We start from the raw sequence: 18,721 nt of genomic DNA, 5'->3' as shown, positions 1-18,721 counted from the left end.
ACGGCGTCGCTGCGAAGGCGGGGGGGAGCTCTTTCGGGAAGTCACCCGGGAATTCGTTTCGGACGTTCGGTTTCCGTTTTATAAAAATAACAAAATTTTGACCTTTTTCAGCCTTCTCAAAAATTCCCACAAGGGGGAAAATAAATCATATTTCAGGCGCACGAACACGGGGCAAACGAGCGCGGCCTTTTCTCCTAAACGGAAAATATTTCGAAGACGAAACTCGGCGAGCGTAGGTTCGGGGTAAAGGGCGGTTGGCCCCGGGCGAGATGGCGTCGAGGCCTCTGCGCTTTTTGAGTTATGGCCGTTTTTCTGGGATTAAAGGTCAAAAACGCAAAGTGGGGTGCCATTTGACCGCTTCACGTCAAAATACATAAGCGTACGGTGTCAGGAAAAAAGGAACCAGCCTTTTATCTATCGTAATTTAAGAGAAATTGTACATTGACCGTTTGGTGATGTTCACAAAGAGGATTTTTTTTTCTCAAAAAATTCACAGATCCAGTTGCTGTGTGTTCAGACGAACATTTTTAAAGTGGGTCTCGAAGCTCTGCGAGCATTCTGTGATTTTATGTGATTTTATGAAGTAACACACACTCATTTAACCCTCTGTTAATAAGTCAGTTCTTAACATAAAGACTTAAAGCTCAATGTTATATAAGAGCCTACCCCAAGGAGGGTATGTGTTCACGTTCAGCTTCCTATGTCAACTGGAAGTGCCTTAAGATGGTGTCATAGATGCAGTATTGAAGGGTTAAAAGGTCAGAACGTTTCAAAACTTCATATATGTGATTAGACAACCCTCATGAACTGTAAATCAGTCATTTCTCCCAAAAGATGTCAAAGAAAAGCTCTCACACACACACACAAAAAGCAAGGATGGAGTGAAAAAGTACGGTGCTTAAAGACACACAAAGCCTGCGACGGTATTACTATTATCTCCAGGCCGTGCCGAGTTCAACGAGATTCCCCGCTTGACCGTAGCTCGCTCGGTCTGAGCGCAGCAACCGTTACAAGAAAACGGACCCAAATGACCTATTGACCTCAATGTCAATTTCATTTGCTTTTGGGAGACAGCGAGAGAACCGTTAAGGTTAGAAACACAATTTGACCTCAGGAATGTTCTAAAGGTCCTCCCGATCTGTGCAAGCCTAACCCTGACCTCGTGGCATTAACCCTTCACAGTTAAAAGAAGGTGTTTACATCAAAAAGTTTACAATGACATATCTCCCCATTGGAATACATTGAGTGCGCCTCTAAATTCAACCTGGAGCCTATGTGGGTTATGAATGTCTTATGAACCTGTCTTTTATGTCAGTCCATCAGGCCACCATGAGGTCTACCTGTGTCGATTCTAAGCTTCCTGGAGCAACCGGAAGTGGTTAAATCACCCTAAAAGTGTTTGCCATAGCCAACCTGCAGTTTGAGAGAAATAGTGCATTCAACCCAATGTAAATCAGTCAATTTTTAACATACAGACTTAAAACTCAGGATTCTGTAACAGCCTACTCCAGTGATGATATGTGTTTATTTATAGCTTCCTGTGACAACAGGAAGTGCCATAACTGGTGTCAAATGGGCTGTTTCGAAGGGTTAAAAATGTAAAATCTTTCCAAAACTTCATATATGTGAATAGACAACCCTCATGAACTGTAAATCAGTCCTTCATCCCATCAGATTTCAAAAAAAAAAATACACACCCACACAGAAATGATGGAGGGACACACTGAGGGGCTAAGAGGCAGACAGTGCCTGCAGTAGTTACTTTTGTTCCAACTTTTAAAGAACCGTCCGACCTAGAGTTCTGAAATTTTACAAACCTGTTCTAGACCTCAGGTCGATTGTGCACGGTGAATTATGTGGCTCTAGAAGGTTCTCGGATCGTTAAAATACATCGTGCATTTGCCTTGTTTTCAATTCATTTTGACCTCAACGAAATGGACGACCTTTAGAAAAGTCCCAGAGTCTCAAGACTAGGTGCGTTGAAACCGGCTCGGCCCACAGAGACAGACCCCGACGAGCCTCTTTGATTGCTCATTCAAGGACCCCGTAGCAAGGCAATGAAAAAAGTGGAATTTCAGCACCAATTAGGGTTTTGCTCGGGCACCGAATGACCTATCGAGCCGAAACTTGGGATTCGAGGTCGCCTCACATAGGGCTAAACATAATGTGAGCACTGGACCCGCAGCTAGAACATAACTACGTATTATTTGTTTTATTATGGTTTAAATAGAAGGCGCTGTGAATTTTGGGCCTGCTCTGAAATATGTTATAGTTGGCATCTAAAGGAGTTGGAAAAAGTGAGTTTGGTGTCAGATGGTATCAGTTTGGTGTCTGAAAATATCTATTTGACTGATGGACACTGACTTGCTCGTTGACTTTTGTCCATTTGCAATATGTTTCAGCGGGGAGGTACCATGAGGAAAAAGCGACATGATGAAATTTCACAAAACGAACGATGGAGATGAACCACTATCACTGCCTGGCCATCCTGAGGTCATCAGACCGTTGACTTTTGCATTTATAAAGTATTTAAAGAATGCACGTTACATTTGCAATATGATTCAACATCACATCATATTGCAAATTTAACGGGCATTTGCAATATGATGTGATGTTGAATCATATTGCAAACGTAACAGTGTGTGTTACTTTTGCAATATGATGTGGTGAATCATATTGCAAACGTAACAGTGTGTGTTACTTTTGCAATATGATGTGGTGAATCATATTGCAAATGTAACGTGCAGTCTTTAAATAAACCCTATGTGGGTTATGAATATCTTATGAACCAGTCTTCGATGACAATCCATCAAGCCACTATAAGGTCAACCTGTGTCGATTCTAAGCTTCCTGGAGCAACCAGAAGTGATAAAATCACCCTAAAAGTGTTTTGCCATTCCCAACCAGCAGTTTGTGATATATAGTGCATTCAACCCTGTGTAAATCAGTCAGTTCTTAACGTATAGACTTAAAACTCAGGATTCTCTAAGAGCATACCCCGATCAGGATATGTCTTTACTTATAGCTTCCTGTGACAAGCAGAAGGGCCTTAAGATGGTGTCATAGATGCTGTTTTGAAGGGTTAAAAGGTCAGAACTTTTCAAAACTTCATATATGTGATTAGACAACCCTCATGAACTGTCATCAGTCATTTCTCCCAACAGATGTCAAAGAAAAGCTCTCTCACACAAACACACACACACACAAAAAGCAAGGATGGAGTGAAAAAGTACGGTGCTTAACGACACACAAAGCCTGCAATGGCATTACTATTATCTCCAGGCCGTGCCGAGTTCAACGAGATGCCCCGCTTAACCGTAGCTCGCTCGGTCTGAGCGCAGCGACCGTTACAAGAAGACGGACACAAATGACCCTTTGACCTCAATGTCAATTTGATTTGCTTTTGGGAGACAGAGAGAGAACCGTTCAGGTTAGAAGCACAATTTGACCTCAGGAACACTCCTAAGGTCCTCCCGATCTGTGCAAGCCTAACCTTGACCTTGTGGTATTAACCCTTCACAGTTAAAAGAAGGTGTTTACATCAAACAGTTTACAATGAAATGTAGCCCCATAGGAATACATTGACTGCACCTCTAAATTCAACCTGAAGCCTTTGTGGGTTATGAATGTCTTATGAACCTGTCTTTGATAACAATCCATCAGGCCACTATGAGGTCTACCTGTGTTGAATCTAAGCTTCCCGGAGCAACCGGAAGTGGTTAAATCACCCTAAAAGTGTTTTGCCATAGCCAACCAGCAGTTTGTGATTTATAGTGCATTCAACCCTGTGTAAATCAGTCAGTTCTTAACGTATAGACTTAAAACTCAGGATTCTCTAAGAGCATACCCCGATCAGCATATGTCTTTACCTATAGCTTCCTGTGCCAACCGGAAGTGCCTTAAAATGGGGTCATAGGTGCTGTTTCGAAGGGTTAAAAAAGTCAGATCTTTCCAAAACTTTAAGTGTGTGATTAGGCAACCTTCATGACCTGTAAATCAGTCATTTCTCGAAACAGATGTCAAAGAAAAGCTCACACACACACACACAAGTCCAAACTGTTTGTGCACCTGGTATAATTTTTTTAGGTTACCAGATGCCCTGGTTGAAATTGCGTTTAGGGGGCATCCAGACTTCCATACCCGCTCTGGGAGCACTATTCGACGGACAAAAATCAATGGCTGTTGGCCTTTATGGAGGTTTTCCAAAAAAGTCAGAAAATATTCTGGGTTTTTTTCTGAAAAATATTTTTTGTTTTTTATTCTCGAGTCAATGGCCTGAGTGATTTATGGAGTTTTTCCAAAAAACTCGAAAAATATTCTAAGTCCAAACTTTTCGTGCACCTGGTATTTTTTTTAGGTTACCAGATGCCCTGGATGAAATTGCGTTTAGGGGGCATCCGGACTTCCATACCCGCTCTGGGAGCACTATTCGACGGACAAAAATCAATGGGTGTTGGCCTGAGTGATTTATGGAGGTTTTCCAAAAAAGTCAGAAAATATTCTTTTTTTTTTTCTGAAAAATATTTTTTGTTTTTTATTCTCGAGTCAATGGCCTGAGTGATTTAAGGAGGTTTCCAATAAAAGTAAAAAATATATATTTTTCATGTTTTGGGTTACCAGCCGTCATTTTCCAAAACGGTTTTAAATGCTTTTAGGTGACATCCAGACGTCCATGGGAGCGCTATACTACGGCCCCAAATCAATGGGTGCTGGCCTGAGTGATTTAAGGAGGTTTCCAATAAAAGTAAAAAATATATATTTTTCATGTTTTGGGTTACCAGCCGTCATTTTTCAAAACGGTTTTAAATGCTTTTAGGTGTCATCCAGACGTCCATGGGAGCGCTATACTACGGCCCCAAATCAATGGGTGCTGGCCTGAGTGATTTATGGAGGTTTGGGGGTGACAAGTTTTTTCTAATCTATTCACATTTTTGACTTCATATTAAATCAGATTGCAAATACCACAAAACATATTCCTTGAGTACAAGTAAACATTTATAAAAAATTATGATAGTAAAATGTGACTAAAGTATTTTCATACAGTTCTTATACATGTGTAATTGACGTAACAATCGAAAGAATTTCAAAAAACGGTCCAGAATGCACTTTTTTAAAGGGGGTGATAGGTTTTTTCCAAATATTTGACATTTTTGACTTTTGACTTTTGACTTCCTATGAAATCACATTCCAAATGCACAAAACATATTGCTTAAGGCAAAATAAATATGTAAAAAAAATGATGTTAATAAAATTTGACAAAAGTATTTTCATACAGTGCTTACACATGTGTAATTAACATAAAAATTGAAAAAATTTCGAAAAACGGTCCAGAAAGCACTTTTTTAAGGGGGTGATAAGTTTTTGCCAAAATTTTCAAAATCTCAAAATTTGACTCTTGGGTTTTGACTTGTGTTACAAAAGGCCTATGAAGAACTAGGGTAGAACCCACTCGCCCACTATAGGATTTTTGGGGTGTTACACAGCTCATTTACGATATGGCAGTTGCCATCAATTTTGCCAGAAACACCGCCAGACGCAATATGAAATTCCACACGAACCAATCGTGTATATGGTTCGCTCGGTGCCAATAAGTTGCCATGTTATTTTGTACAATTGGGGGGGGGAGTTCCCTTACAGATATTAAGACAGCTGCAAAGTCAAAATTGGCTGTAGGATTAAGATCAGATGTTATTGCTTTATGCCTGTGCCAGCTAGTGATCACTTTGCTGAACTGCCTCCACGGCAAGATTCATGACAATAAATGCCAACCTGCCTCCCAGTCATCCCCTCCTTATCTTTACAAGGCTGCAGAACATGCAAGCTAGTGATGTGGGGGTTCTCTCATAACCCTCAGTCCCCAGGTGGGTAGATGGCAGGTTGTATAAAGAGAAGCTAGTGATGTGGGGGTTCTCTCATAACCCTCAGTCCCCAGGTGGGTAGATGGCAGGTTGTATAAAGAGAAGCTAGTGATGTGGGGGTTCTCTCTTAACTCTCAGTCCCCAGGTGGGTAGATGGCAGGTTGTATAAAGAGAAGCTAGTGATGTGGGGGTTCTCTCATAACCCTCAGTCCCCAGGTGGGTAGATGGCAGGTTGTATAAAGAGAAGCTAGTGATGTGGGGGTTCTCTCTTAACTCTCAGTCCCCAGGTGGGTAGATGGCAGGTTGTATAAAGAGAAGCTAGTGATGTGGGGGTTCTCTCATAACCCTCAGTCCCCAGGTGGGTAGATGGCAGGTTGTATAAAGAGAAGCTAGTGATGTGGGGGTTCTCTCATAACCCTCAGTCCCCAGGTGGGTAGATGGCAGGTTGTATAAAGAGAAGCTAGTGATGTGGGGGTTCTCTCATAACCCTCAGTCCCCAGGTGGGTAGATGGCAGGTTGTATAAAGAGAAGCTAGTGATGTGGGGGTTCTCTCTTAACTCTCAGTCCCCAGGTGGGTAGATGGCAGGTTGTATAAAGAGAAGCTAGTGATGTGGGGGTTCTCTCATAACCCTCAGTCCCCAGGTGGGTAGATGGCAGGTTGAATAAAGAGAAGCTAGTGATGTGGGGGTTCTCTCATAACCCTCAGTCCCCAGGTGGGTAGATGGCAGGTTGAATAAAGAGAAGCTAGTGATGTGGGGGTTCTCTCATAACCCTCAGTCCCCAGGTGGGTAGATGGCAGGTTGTATAAAGAGAAGCCAGTGATGTGGGGGTTCTCTCATAACCCTCAGTCCCCAGGTGGGTAAATGGCAGGTTGAATAAAGAGAAGCTAGTGATGTGGGGGTTCTCTCATAACCCTCAGTCCCCAGGTGGGTAGATGGCAGGTTGTATAAAGAGAAGCTAGTGATGTGGGGGTTCTCTCATAACCCTCCGTCCCCAGGTGGGTAGATGGCAGGTTGAATAAAGAGAAGCTAGTGATGTGGGGGTTCTCTCATAACCCTCAGTCCCCAGGTGGGTAGATGGCAGGTTGTATAAAGAGAAGCTAGTGATGTGGGGGTTCTCTCATAACACTCAGTCCCCAGGGGGGTAGATGGCAGGTTGTATAAAGAGATGCTAGTGATGTGGGGGTTCTCTCATAACCCTCAGTCCCCAGGTGGGTAGATGGCAGGTTGAATAAAGAGAAGCTAGTGATGTGGGGGTTCTCTCATAACCCTCAGTCCCCAGGTGGGTAGATGGCAGGTTGTATAAAGAGAAGCTAGTGATGTGGGGGTTCTCTCATAACCCTCAGTCCCCAGGTGGGTAGATGGCAGGTTGTATAAAGAGAAGCTAGTGATGATTGGGTTCTCTCATAACCCTCAGTCCCCAGGTGGGTAGATCGCAGGTTGTATAAAGAGATGCTAGTGAAGTGGGGGTTCTCTCATAACCCTCAGTCCCCAGGTGGGTAGATGGCAGGTTGAATAAAGAGAAGCTAGTGATGTGGGGGTTCTCTCATAACCCTCAGTCCCCAGGTGGGTAGATGGCAGGTTGAATAAAGAGAAGCTAGTGATGTGGGGGTTCTCTCATAACCCTCAGTCCCCAGGTGGGTAGATGACAGGTTGTATAAAGAGAAGCTAGTGATGTGGGGGTTCTCTCATAACCCTAAGTCCCCAGGTTGGTAGATGGCAGGTTGTATAAAGAGATGCTAGTGATGTGGGGGTTCTCTCATAACCCTCAGTCCCCAGGTGGGTAGATGGCAGGTTGAATAAAGAGAAGCTAGTGATGTGGGGGTTCTCTCATAACCCTCAGTCCCCAGGTGGGTAGATGGCAGGTTGAATAAAGATAAGCTAGTGATGTGGGGGTTCTCTCATAACCCTCAGTCCCCAGGTGGGTAGATGGCAGGTTGTATAAAGAGCAGCTATTGAGGTGGGGGTTCTCTCATAACCCTCAGTCCCCAGGTGGGTAGATGGCAGGTTGTATAAAGAGAAGCTAGTGATGTGGGGGTTCTCTCATAACCCTCAGTCCCCAGGTGGGTAGATGGCAGGTTGAATAAAGAGAAGCTAGTGATGTGGGGGTTCTCTCATAACCCTCGGTCCCCAGGTGGGTAGATGGCAGGTTGAATAAAGAGAAGCTAGTGATGTGGGGGTTCTCTCATAACCCTCAGTCCCCAGGTGGGTAGATGGCAGGTTGAATAAAGAGAAGCTAGTGATGTGGGGTTCTCTCATAACCCTCAGTCCCCAGGTGGGTAGATGGCAGGTTGTATAAAGAGAAGCTAGTGATGTGGGGGTCCTCTCATAACCCTCAGTCCCCAGGTGGGTAGATGGCAGGTTGTATAAAGAGAAGCTAGTGATGTGGGGGTTCTCTCATAAACCCTCAGTCCCCAGGTGGGTAGATGGCAGGTTGTATAAAGAGAAGCTAGTGATGTGGGGGTTCTCTCTTAACTCTCAGTCCCCAGGTGGGTAGATGGCAGGTTGTATAAAGAGAAGCTAGTGATGTGGGGGTTCTCTCATAACCCTCAGTCCCCAGGTGGGTAGATGGCAGGTTGAATAAAGAGAAGCTAGTGATGTGGGGGTTCTCTCATAACCCTCAGTCCCCAGGTGGGTAGATGGCAGGTTGTATAAAGAGAAGCCAGTGATGTGGGGGTTCTCTCATAACCCTCAGTCCCCAGTTGGGTAGATGGCAGGTTGAATAAAGAGAAGCTAGTGATGTGGGGGTTCTCTCATAACCCTCAGTCCCCAGGTGGGTAGATGGCAGGTTGTATAAAGAGAAGCTAGTGATGTGGGGGTTCTCTCATAACCCTCAGTCCCCAGGTGGGTAGATGGCAGGTTGAATAAAGAGAAGCTAGTGATGTGGGGGTTCTCTCATAACCCTCAGTCCCCAGGTGGGTAGATGGCAGGTTGTATAAAGAGAAGCTAGTGATGTGGGGGTTCTCTCATAACACTCAGTCCCCAGGTGGGTAGATGGCAGGTTGTATAAAGAGAAGCTAGTGATGTGGGGGTTCTCTCATAACACTCAGTCCCCAGGTGGGTAGATGGCAGGTTGTATAAAGAGAAGCTAGTGATGATTGGGTTCTCTCATAACCCTCAGTCCCCACTTGGGTAGATGGCAGGTTGTATAAAGAGATGCTAGTGATGTGGGGGTTCTCTCATAACCCTCAGTCCCCAGGTGGGTAGATGGCAGGTTGAATAAAGAGAAGCTAGTGATGTGGGGGTTCTCTCATAACCCTCAGTCCCCAGGTGGGTAGATGGCAGGTTGTATAAAGAGAAGCTAGTGATGTGGGGGTTCTCTCATAACCCTCAGTCCCCAGGTGGGTAGATGGCAGGTTGTATAAAGAGAAGCTAGTGATGATTGGGTTCTCTCATAACCCTCAGTCCCCAGGTGGGTAGATCGCAGGTTGTATAAAGAGATGCTAGTGAAGTGGGGGTTCTCTCATAACCCTCAGTCCCCAGGTGGGTAGATGGCAGGTTGTATAAACAGAAGCTAGTGATGTGGGGGTTCTCTCATAACCCTCAGTCCCCAGGTGGGTAGATGGCAGGTTGAATAAAGATAAGCTAGTGATGTGGGGGTTCTCTCATAACCCTCAGTCCCGAGGTGGGTAGATGGCAGGTTGTATAAAGAGCAGCTATTGAGGTGGGGGTTCTCTCATAACCCTCAGTCCCCAGGTGGGTAGATGGCAGGTTGTATAAAGATAAGCTAGTGATGTGGGGGTTCTCTCATAACCCTCAGTCCCCAGGTGGGTAGATGGCAGGTTGTATAAAGATAAGCTAGTGATGTGGGGGTTCTCTCATAACCCTCAGTCCCCAGGTGGGTAGATGGCAGGTTGTATAAAGAGAAGCTATTGATGTGGGGGTTCTCTCATAACCCTCAGTCCCCAGGTGGGTGAATGGCAGGTTGTATAAAGAGAAGCTAGTGATGTGGGGGTGCTCTCATAACCCTCAGTCCCCAGGTGGGTAGATGGCAGGTTGTATAAAGAGAAGCTAGTGATGTGGGGGTTCTCTCATAACCCTCAGTCCCCAGGTGGGTAGATGGCAGGTTGAATAAAGATAAGCTAGTGATGTGGGGGTTCTCTCATAACCCTCAGTCCCCAGGTGGGTAGATGGCAGGTTGAATAAAGAGAAGCTAGTGATGTGGGGTTCTCTCATAACCCTCAGTCCCCAGGTGGGTAGATGGCAGGTTGTATAAAGAGAAGCTAGTGATGTGGGGGTTCTCTCATAAACCCTCAGTCCCCAGGTGGGTAGATGGCAGGTTGTATAAAGAGAAGCTAGTGATGTGGGGGTTCTCTCTTAACTCTCAGTCCCCAGGTGGGTAGATTGCAGGTTGTATAAAGAGAAGCTAGTGATGTGGGGGTTCTCTCATAACCCTCAGTCCCCAGGTGGGTAGATGGCAGGTTGAATAAAGAGAAGCTAGTGATGTGGGGGTTCTCTCATAACCCTCAGTCCCCAGGGGGGTAGATGGCAGGTTGTATAAAGAGAAGCTAGTGATGTGGGGGTTCTCTCATAACCCTCAGTCCCCAGGTGGGTAGATGGCAGGTTGTATAAAGAGAAGCTAGTGATGTGGGGGTTCTCTCATAACCCTCAGTCCCCAGGTGGGTAGATGGCAGGTTGTATAAAGAGAAGCTAGTGATGTGGGGGTTCTCTCTTAACTCTCAGTCCCCAGGTGGGTAGATGGCAGGTTGTATAAAGAGAAGCTAGTGATGTGGGGGTTCTCTCATAACCCTCAGTCCCCAGGTGGGTAGATGGCAGGTTGAATAAAGAGAAGCTAGTGATGTGGGGGTTCTCTCATAAACCTCAGTCCCCAGGTGGGTAGATGGCAGGTTGAATAAAGAGAAGCTAGTGATGTGGGGGTTCTCTCATAACCCTCAGTCCCCAGGTGGGTAGATGGCAGGTTGAATAAAGAGAAGCTAGTGATGTGGGGGTTCTCTCATAACCATCAGTCCCCAGGTGGGTAGATGGCAGGTTGTATAAAGAGAAGCTAGTGATGATTGGGTTCTCTCATAACCCTCAGTCCCCAGGTGGGTAGATGGCAGGTTGTATAAAGAGATGCTAGTGATGTGGGGGTTCTCTCATAACCCTCAGTCCCCAGGTGGGTAGATGGCAGGTTGAATAAAGAGAAGCTAGTGATGTGGGGGTTCTCTCATAACCCTCAGTCCCCAGGTGGGTAGATGGCAGGTTGTATAAAGAGAAGCTAGTGATGTGGGGGTTCTCTCATAACCCTCAGTCCCCAGGTGGGTAGATGGCAGGTTGTATAAAGAGCAGCTAGTGAGTTGGGGGTTCTCTCATAACCCTCAGTCCCCAGGTGGGTAGATGGCAGGTTGTATAAAGATAAGCTAGTGATGTGGGGGTTCTCTCATAACCCTCAGTCCCCAGGTGGGTAGATGGCAGGTTGTATAAAGATAAGCTAGTGATGTGGGGGTTCTCTCATAACCCTCAGTCCCCAGGTGGGTAGATGGCAGGTTGTATAAAGATAAGCTAGTGATGTGGGGGTTCTCTCATAACCCTCAGTCCCCAGGTGGGTAGATGGCAGGTTGAATAAAGATAAGCTAGTGATGTGGGGGTTCTCTCATAACCCTCAGTCCACAGGTGGGTAGATGGCAGGTTGAATAAAGAGAAGCTAGTGATGTGGGGGTTCTCTCATAACCCTCAGTCCCCAGGTGGGTAGATGGCAGGTTGTATAAAGAGAAGCTAGTGATGTGGGGGTTCTCTCATAAACCCTCAGTCCCCAGGTGGGTAGATGGCAGGTTGAATAAAGAGAAGCTAGATATGTGGGGTTCTCTCATAACCCTCAGTCCCCAGGTGGGTAGATGGCAGGTTGTATAAAGAGAAGCTAGTGATGCGGGGGTTCTCTCATAACCCTCAGTCCCCAGGTGGGTAGATGGCAGGTTGAATAAAGAGAAGCTAGTGATGTGGGGGTTCTCTCATAATCCTCAGTCCCCAGGTGGGTAGATGGCAGGTTGAATAAAGAGAAGCTAGTGATGTGGGGGTTCTCTCATAACCCTCAGTCCCCAGGTGGGTAGATGGCAGGTTGTATAAAGAGAAGCTTGTGATGTGGGGGTTCTCTCATAACCCTCAGTCCCCAGGTGGCTAGATGGCAGGTTGTATAAAGAGAAGCTAGTGATGTGGGGGTTCTCTCATAACCCTCAGTCCCCAGGTGGGTAAATGGCAGGTTGTATAAAGAGAAGCTAGTGATGTGGGGGTTCTCTCATAACCCTCAGTCCCCAGGTGGGTAAATGGCAGGTTGTATAAAGAGAAGCGAGTGATGTGGGGGTTCTCTCATAACCCTCAGTCCCCAGGTGGGTAAATGGCAGGTTGTATAAAGAGAAGCTAGTGATGTGGGGGTTCTCTCATAACCCTCGGTCCCCAGGTGGGTAGATGGCAGGTTGAATAAAGAGAAGCTAGTGATGTGGGGGTTCTCTCATAACCCTCAGTCCCCAGGTGGGTAGATGGCAGGTTGAATAAAGAGAAGCTAGTGATGTGGGGTTCTCTCATACCCCTCAGTCCCCAGGTGGGTAGATGGCAGGTTGTATAAAGAGAAGCTAGTGATGTGGGGGTTCTCTCATAACCCTCAGTCCACAGGTGGGTAGATGGCAGGTTGAATAAAGAGAAGCTAGTGATGTGGGGTTCTCTCATAACCCTCAGTCCCCAGGTGGGTAGATGGCAGGTTGTATAAAGAGAAGCTAGTGATGTGGGGGTTCTCTCATAACCCTCAGTCCCCAGGTGGGTAGAAGGCAGGTTGAATAAAGAGAAGCTAGTGATGTGGGGTTCTCTCATAACCCTCAGTCCCCAGGTGGGTAGATGGCAGGTTGTATAAAGAGAAGCTAGTGATGTGGGGTTCTCTCATAACCCTCAGTCCCCAGGTGGGTAGATGGCAGGTTGAATAAAGAGAACCTAGTGATGTGGGGGTTCTCTCATAACCCTCAGTCCCCAGGTGGGTAGATGGCAGGTTGTATAAAGAGAAGTTAGTGATGTGGGGGTTCTCTCATAACCCTCAGTCCCCAGGTGGGTAGATGGCAGGTTTTAGAAAGAGAAGCTAGTGATGTGGGGGTTCTCTCATAACCCTCAGTCCCCAGGTGGGTAGATGGCAGGTTGAATAAAGAGAAGCTAGTGATGTGGGGGTTCTCTCATAACCCTCAGTCCCCAGGTGGGTAGATGGCAGGTTGTATAAAGAGAAGCTAGTGACGTGGGGGTTCTCTCATAACCCTCAGTCCCCAGGTGGGTAGATGGCAGGTTGTATAAAGAGAAGCGAGTGATGTGGGGGTTCTCTCATAACCCTCAGTCCCCAGGTGGGTAGATGGCAGGTTGTATAAAGAGAAGCTAGTGATGTGGGGGTTCTCTCATAACCCTCAGTCCCCAGGTGGGTAGATGGCAGGTTGAATAAAGAGAAGCTAGTGATGTGGGGGTTCTCTCATAACCCTCAGTCCCCAGGTGGGTAGATGGCAGGTTGTATAAAGAGAAGCTAGTGATGTGGGGGTTCTCTCATAACCCTCAGTCCCCAGGTGGGTAGATGGCAGGTTGTATAAAGAGAAGCTAGTGATGTGGGGGTTCTCTCATAACCCTCAGTCCCCAGGTGGGTATATGGCAGGTTGTATAAAGAGAAGCTAGTGATGTGGGGGTTCTCTCATAACCCTCAGTCCCCAGGTGGGTAGATGGCAGGTTGTATAAAGAGAAGCTAGTGATGTGGGGGTTCTCTCATAACCCTCAGTCCCCAGGTGGGTAGATGACAGGTTGAATAAAGAGAAGCTAGTGATGTGGGGGTTCTCTCATAACCCTCAGTCCCCAGGTGGGTAGATGGCAGGTTGTATAAAGAGAAGCTAGTGATGTGGGGGTTCTCTCATAACCCTCAGTCCCCAGGTGGGTAGATGGCAGGTTGTATAAAGAGAAGCTAGTGATGTGGGGGTTCTCATAACCCTCAGTCCCCAGGTGGGTAGATGGCAGGTTGTATAAAGAGAAGCTAGTGATGTGGGGGTTCTCATAACCCTCAGTCCCCAGGTGGGTAGATGGCAGGTTGTATAAAGAGAAGCTAGTGATGTGGGGGTTCTCTCATAACCCTCAGTCCCCAGGTGGGTAGATGGCAGGTTGTATAAAGAGAAGATAGTGATGTGGGGGTTCTCTCATAACCCTCAGTCCCCAGGTGGGTAGATGGCAGGTTGTATAAAGAGAAGCTAGTGATGTGGGGGTTCTCTCATAACCCTCAGTCCCCAGGTGGGTAGATGGCAGGTTGTATAAAGAGAAGCTAGTGATGTGGGGGTTCTCTCATAACCCTCAGTCCCCAGGTGGGTAGATGGCAGGTTGTATAAAGAGAAGCTAGTGATGAGGAGGTCCTCTCATAACCCTCAGTCCCCAGGTGGGTAGATGGCAGGTTGTATAAAGAGAAGCTAGTGATGTGGGGGTTCTCTCATAACCCTCAGTCCCCAGGTGGGTAGATGGCAGGTTGTATAAAGAGAAGCTAGTGATGTGGGGGTTCTCTCATAACCCTCAGTCCCCAGGTGGGTAGATGGCAGGTTGTATAAAGAGAAGCTAGTGATGTGGGGGTTCTCTCTTAACCCTCAGTCCCCAGGTGGGTAGATGGCAGGTTGAATAAAGAGAAGCTAGTGATGTGGGGGTTCTCTCATAACCCTCAGTCCCCAGGTGGGTAGATGGCAGGTTGTATAAAGAGAAGCTAGTGATGTGGGGGTTCTCATAACCCTCAGTCCCCAGGTGGGTAGATGGCAGGTTGAATAAAGAGAAGCTAGTGATGTGGGGGTTCTCTCATAACCCTCAGTCCCCAGGTGGGTAGATGGCAGGTTGTATAAAGAGAAGCTAGTGATGTGGGGGTTCTCTCATAACCCTCAGTCCCCAGGTGGGTAGATGGCAGGTTGAATAAAGAGAATCTAGTGATGTGGGGGTTCTCTCATAACCCTCAGTCCCCAGGTGGGTAGATGGCAGGTAGAATAAAGAGAAGCTAGTGATGTGGGGGTTCCCCTCATAACCCTCAGTCCCCAGGTGGGTAGATGGCAGGTTGTATAAAGAGAAGCTAGTGATGTGGGGGTTCTCATAACCCTCAGTCCCCAGGTGGGTAGATGGCAGGTTGAATAAAGAGAAGCTAGTGATGTGGGGGTTCTCTCATAACCCTCAGTCCCCAGGTGGGTAGATGGCAGGTTGTATAAAGAGAAGCTAGTGATGTGGGGGTTCTCATAACCCTCAGTCCCCAGGTGGGTAGATGGCAGGTTGAATAAAGAGAAGCTAGTGATGTGGGGGTTCTCTCATAACCCTCAGTCCCCAGGTGGGTAGATGGCAGGTTGTATAAAGAGAAGCTAGTGATGTGGGGGTTCTCATAACCCTCAGTCCCCAGGTGGGTAGATGGCAGGTTGTATAAAGAGAAGCTAGTGATGTGGGGGTTCTCTCATAACCCTCAGTCCCCAGGTGGGTAGATGGCAGGTTGTATAAAGAGAAGCTAGTGATGTGGGGGTTCTCTCATAACCCTCAGTCCCCAGGTGGGTAGATGACAGGTTGTATAAAGAGAAGCTAGTGATGTGGGGGTTCTCATAACCCTCAGTCCCCAGGTGGGTAGATGGCAGGTTGAATAAAGAGAAGCTAGTGATGTGGGGGTTCTCTCATAACCCTCAGTCCCCAGGTGGGTAGATGGCAGGTTGTATAAAGAGAAGCTAGTGATGTGGGGGTTCTCTCATAACCCTCAGTCCCCAGGTGGGTAGATGGCAGGTTGTATAAAGAGAAGCTAGTGATGTGGGGGTTCTCTCATAACCCTCAGTCCCCAGGTGGGTAGATGGCAGGTTGTATAAAGAGAAGCTAGTGATGTGGGGGTTCTCTCATAACCCTCAGTCCCCAGGTGGGTAGATGGCAGGTTGTATAAAGAGAAGCTAGTGATGTGGGGGTTCTCTCATAACCCCCAGTCACCAGGTGGGTAGATGACAGGTTGTATACAGCGAAAACAATAGGCTATATAACAAAATCCATAAATGTATAATTATTGTGCAATTTACACTAAGTGTACAAAACATTCCATGACAGACTTACCAGGTGAATCCAGGTAAAAGCTATGATACCTTATTGATGTCACTTGCAGATGAAGGGGACGGGACAGGTTAAAGAAGGATTTTTAAGCCTGGAGACAATTGAGACATGGGTTGTGTCTGTGTGTCATGCAGAGGGTGAATGAGCAAGACAACAGATTTAAGTGCCTTTGAACGAGGTATGGTTGTAGGTGCCTTTGAACGAGGTATGGTAGTAGGTGCCAGGCGAACCAGTTTGTGTCAAGAATTGCAACGCTGCTGGGTTTTTCACGCTCATGTTCCACCACCCAAAGGACATCCAGCCAACTTGACAACTGTGGGAAGCATTGGAGTCAACATGGGCCAGCATCCCTGTGAAACGCTTTCAACACCTTGTAAAATCCATGACCTGATGAGTTGAGGCGGTTCTGAGGACAAATGGGGGGAGGACAACATGGAGATATTAGGAAGTGAGGGGGAGGGGGGGAATAACTCAATGTTAGGAAGGCGTCCTTAATATCTAGTCAACTCAGTGTATAACCTGTAGACTACACTGCTCAGTTAGAGTAATATCTAGTCCACTCAGTGTATAACCTGTAGACTACACTGCTCAGTTAGAGTAATATCTAGTCCACTCAGTGTATAACCTGTAGGCTACACTGCTCAGTTAGAGTAATATCTAGTCCACTCAGTGTATAACCTGTAGGCTACACTGCTCAGTTAGAGTAATATCTAGTCCACTCAGTGTATAACCTGTAGGCTACACTGCTCAGTTAGAGTAATATCTAGTCCACTCAGTGTATAACCTGTAGGCTACACTGCTCAGTTAGAGTAATATCTAGTCCACTCAGTGTATAACCTGTAGACTACACTGCTCAGTTAGAGTAATATCTAGTCCACTCAGTGTATAACCTGTAGACTACACTGCTCAGTTAGAGTAATATCTAGTCCACTCAGTGTATAACCTGTAGGCTACACTGCTCAGTTAGAGTAATATCTAGTCCACTCAGTGTATAACCTGTAGGCTACACTGCTCAGTTAGAGTAATATCTAGTCCACTCAGTGTATAACCTATAGACTACACTGCTCAGTTAGAGTAATATCTAGTCCACTCAGTGTATAACCTATAGACTACACTGCTCAGTTAGAGTAATATCTAGTACACTCAGTGTATAACCTGTAGACTACACTGCTCAGTTAGAGTAATATCTAGTACACTCAGTGTATAACCTGTAGACTACACTGCTCAGTTAGAGTAATATCTAGTCCACTCAGTGTATAACCTATAGACTACACTGCTCAGTTAGAGTAATATCTAGTACACTCAGTGTATAACCTGTAGACTACACTGCTCAGTTAGAGTAATATCTAGTACACTCAGTGTATAACCTGTAGACTACACTGCTCAGTTAGAGTAATATCTAGTACACTCAGTGTTTAACCTATAGACTACACTGCTCAGTTAGAGTAATATCTAGTACACTCAGTGTATAACCTGTAGACTACACTGCTCAGTTAGAGTAATATCTAGTCCACTCAGTGTATAACCTGTAGACTACACTGCTCAGTTAGAGTAATATCTAGTCCACTCAGTGTATAACCTGTAGGCTACACTGCTCAGTTAGAGTAATATCTAGTCCACTCAGTGTATAACCTGTAGGCTACACTGCTCAGTTAGAGTAATATCTAGTCCACTCAGTGTATAACCTGTAGGCTACACTGCTCAGTTAGAGTAATATCTAGTCCACTCAGTGTATAACCTGTAGGCTACACTGCTCAGTTAGAGTAATATCTAGTCCACTCAGTGTATAACCTGTAGACTACACTGCTCAGTTAGAGTAATATCTAGTCCACTCAGTGTATAACCTGTAGACTACACTGCTCAGTTAGAGTAATATCTAGTCCACTCAGTGTATAACCTGTAGGCTACACTGCTCAGTTAGAGTAATATCTAGTCCACTCAGTGTATAACCTGTAGGCTACACTGCTCAGTTAGAGTAATATCTAGTCCACTCAGTGTATAACCTATAGACTACACTGCTCAGTTAGAGTAATATCTAGTCCACTCAGTGTATAACCTATAGACTACACTGCTCAGTTAGAGTAATATCTAGTACACTCAGTGTATAACCTGTAGACTACACTGCTCAGTTAGAGTAATATCTAGTACACTCAGTGTATAACCTGTAGACTACACTGCTCAGTTAGAGTAATATCTAGTCCACTCAGTGTATAACCTATAGACTACACTGCTCAGTTAGAGTAATATCTAGTACACTCAGTGTATAACCTGTAGACTACACTGCTCAGTTAGAGTAATATCTAGTACACTCAGTGTATAACCTGTAGACTACACTGCTCAGTTAGAGTAATATCTAGTACACTCAGTGTTTAACCTATAGACTACACTGCTCAGTTAGAGTAATATCTAGTACACTCAGTGTATAACCTGTAGACTACACTGCTCAGTTAGAGTAATATCTAGTACACTCAGTGTATAACCTGTAGACTACACTGCTCAGTTAGAGTAATATCTAGTACACTCAGTGTTTAACCTATAGACTACACTGCTCAGTTAGAGTAATATCTAGTACACTCAGTGTATAACCTGTAGACTACACTGCTCAGTTAGAGTAATATCTAGTACACTCAGTGTATAACCTGTAGACTACACTGCTCAGTTAGAGTAATATCTAGTACACTCAGTGTATAACCTGTAGACTACACTGCTCAGTTAGAGTAATATCTAGTACACTCAGTGTTTAACCTATAGACTACACTGCTCAGTTAGAGTAATATCTAGTACACTCAGTGTATAACCTGTAGACTACACTGCTCAGTTAGA

General features: G+C 45.7%; 1 protein-coding gene across 1 annotated transcript in view; it reads right to left on the bottom strand.

Moving 5' to 3' along the window:
• LOC129841951 (NLR family CARD domain-containing protein 3-like) overlaps positions 1 to 18,721 on the bottom strand; it is a 268,945-nt gene that overhangs the window by 143,175 nt on the left and 107,049 nt on the right. The gene's annotated exons all lie outside the window — the stretch shown is intronic.

Source organism: Salvelinus fontinalis, unplaced genomic scaffold, assembly GCF_029448725.1.
Source record: "Salvelinus fontinalis isolate EN_2023a unplaced genomic scaffold, ASM2944872v1 scaffold_0004, whole genome shotgun sequence".
Classification (NCBI taxonomy): Eukaryota; Metazoa; Chordata; class Actinopteri; order Salmoniformes; family Salmonidae; genus Salvelinus; species Salvelinus fontinalis.
This window is presented reverse-complemented; position numbering and strand designations above follow the sequence as displayed.